This window comes from Cyprinodon variegatus, unplaced genomic scaffold (assembly GCF_000732505.1).
Source record: "Cyprinodon variegatus isolate N-32 unplaced genomic scaffold, C_variegatus-1.0 Scaffold150, whole genome shotgun sequence".
NCBI classification, from domain to species: Eukaryota; Metazoa; Chordata; class Actinopteri; order Cyprinodontiformes; family Cyprinodontidae; genus Cyprinodon; species Cyprinodon variegatus.
Genome location: NW_015150603.1, coordinates 51752 through 54083, shown reverse-complemented (window position 1 = coordinate 54083; position 2332 = coordinate 51752). Strand labels below are relative to the sequence as shown.

The window sequence follows — 2332 nt, the reverse complement described above, 5'->3', positions numbered from 1 at the left end:
AGTGGGAGAACTTGCACTATTGGTGGCTGACTAAATACTTTTTTGCCCCACTGTATCTATAAAGATTGTCAGTCATCCAGGTCATGCCCAAGCTTGAAAAAGTTCGGTTTAGGCAGCTGGATGTGAAGTTTTCTAGAAGATGTTTCCCCTCTCATCCAAAGATCTTCTTTAGTTCTAACTAGTCATAGGGATCACTGAGATTGATATACTGTGGCAAGGTTTTGTCTTGATTAAACAGATTAAAAGGTGAGTAGGCCTGACCTGAAATTAAACCTAATAATGTAGTTAATCACGGTTAGTTTATAAATTCACAAAGAAGGTAATTACTTTTAATGCATGGGTCAAAGTTGGTGAGGATTTTTCACTTAAGTAATGAAATCCTAATTTAAATGTTTAAATGTTTTTCAGATATCAAATTGTGTGCAAAATCTTAATAAACACCAAATAAAGCATTTTATAGTACATTCATAATTTAAATATAATTTAAGATAGCCTTTGCCTTGCAAAATGTGTAACTGAAATGGGAATCCTAAATGGGATTCATATTTAACTTCATTTATTGATAACTCAAGCAACCAGTATTCACCCTTTAAGAGTGAACCTTTAGTCCTTCTAAGAAGGCAATTTTAAAAGCATTCATGTTCTGACAAGCACTGCATCAGGGTGAAGCAGTTTTGCTCACAAAGGAGCATAAGATAAGAGACAGGAGTGTGTAGAATTCAATATTTGTCTGGGCGCTGTCACCGGGAAAACACACGTACACACAGTGTACCAATCTCAGCTTGTCCCCTGGTATTTATCAAGAAAAAAAATGCTTTCATTAAGATTAGAAGACACATTTTCAATCCTGAAACATTTACACTCCGATTCTACGCATTTAATAATAAACACAAGCATATTTTTTCTCTTCACCAGCTTCTGAAAATTGATTTAATTAGGCTTCCTCCTAACCTCTGCAGGTTGTACACATGGGCTAAAGAGCAGATAAGATGTAAAAGTACATTTCAGTTTTAATGGTTTATGCAATGCTCCCTAGAAGGTGTGATAATTAGTTAATTAAACCCGTCATTTTACTGCCAAAAGTAGAAGCGGTAGGTCGAGTGGAAAATATTACGTGCATGCGGTTAAAAATAATAATTCATAAAACTTATAAATATAATTTTAAAACACTCAAAAGTTATTTTTTTAATTTTTTTATAATATCTTCTAATTTATTTGGATCCAGCTATTAGAAAAGCTGCCATCAGCTCAGTGGGTACCAGGGGCAGGGTGCGGAGTAGCGGCTCAGTCCTTCTGTCTCAGCAGCGCTTAGTCCAGCGCTGCATACCAGGTGAGACACTTGGTTAGGAGGCTCAGAAAAAATAAAAAAAATAAAAATAAAAGAAAACCCTTTAGGAGATGTAACTGCTAAACCCGAAAAGAAAAAGCACCCGAATTTCACATCTCTGAAAGGTTAAATCGCACCAGCAAGGATCAATGATGGAAACAAATCCCCTCTGAAAGCTTAGCGCACCTGAACCGTCTGTGCGCCCTCTCATTCACAGAAAACGGAATAGTACAACAGTAAGAAAAAAGTCTGTTCATTTCCTATTATTTTTTCCCCCTCAAGTTTTATTGCGATAAATGCATACAAACACAAGCAAATAAAAAAAAACCTGAAATCTTACCTTCACGCCATAAGTTTGACTGAATTCCTCTTAAAGGCACGGATAAATAATTCCAAAGGAATCCGGTTAGCTCCCCCTGTATCCTCTATCCGCTTTGCACATTTTTACTATTAACTTAAATGACCCGAATCAGCAGCTCGACAGTTCGGGTGTTATGTACAGCATTTAGTTCAAGCTGATCCAATAATGTGCCAGAATGCGCTAAGTAAAAATATAAATAAATATGTTTATTAGGGTTAAGTCCAATAGCAGCTGCTGATCTTTTTCCCCTCCTTCAATAGCTGAAGAAGTAGATAGAGCAGAGAAACCGTTAGAACGATGCGTGATTGTCCAGGAGCTTCATGCACGCAGCGGAGTTACCTTCTACACTGATGGAGGCAGGAGACGCGCGGACGCGTAAAGAAGTGTGGATAAAAGGCGGAGTTACATCTGATTATTCTCAATGGGGAGTGATGCTTCTGTGAATTTCACCATCGTGGGAGACTTCTTACTGTTTGACTCCGAATCTCCATGCTGCACTGTGCACAACCTTTACACCTTAGAATAAAAGGTCAAGCGTGTATTGGAAATCATTTCCAAACATATAGCTCTTAAAACAGATTCAGGACCAGTCCAAGTAAGAAATGCTACTCCCTGAACTTAATTCAGTTTCAGTTCAATTCAGT

General features: G+C 37.5%; 1 protein-coding gene across 2 annotated transcripts in view; it reads right to left on the bottom strand.

The window, feature by feature from the left end:
- The window catches only part of drd2 (dopamine receptor D2), an 85003-nt gene extending 83001 nt beyond the window's left edge, over window positions 1-2002 (bottom strand). For both annotated transcript variants that reach the window (XM_015377256.1, XM_015377257.1), the window contains exon 1: window positions 1668-2002. The gene's annotated coding sequence lies outside the window, so the exon portion shown is untranslated. The remainder of the gene's footprint in view (window positions 1-1667) is intronic.
- Window positions 2003-2332: the final 330 nt, after the last annotated feature.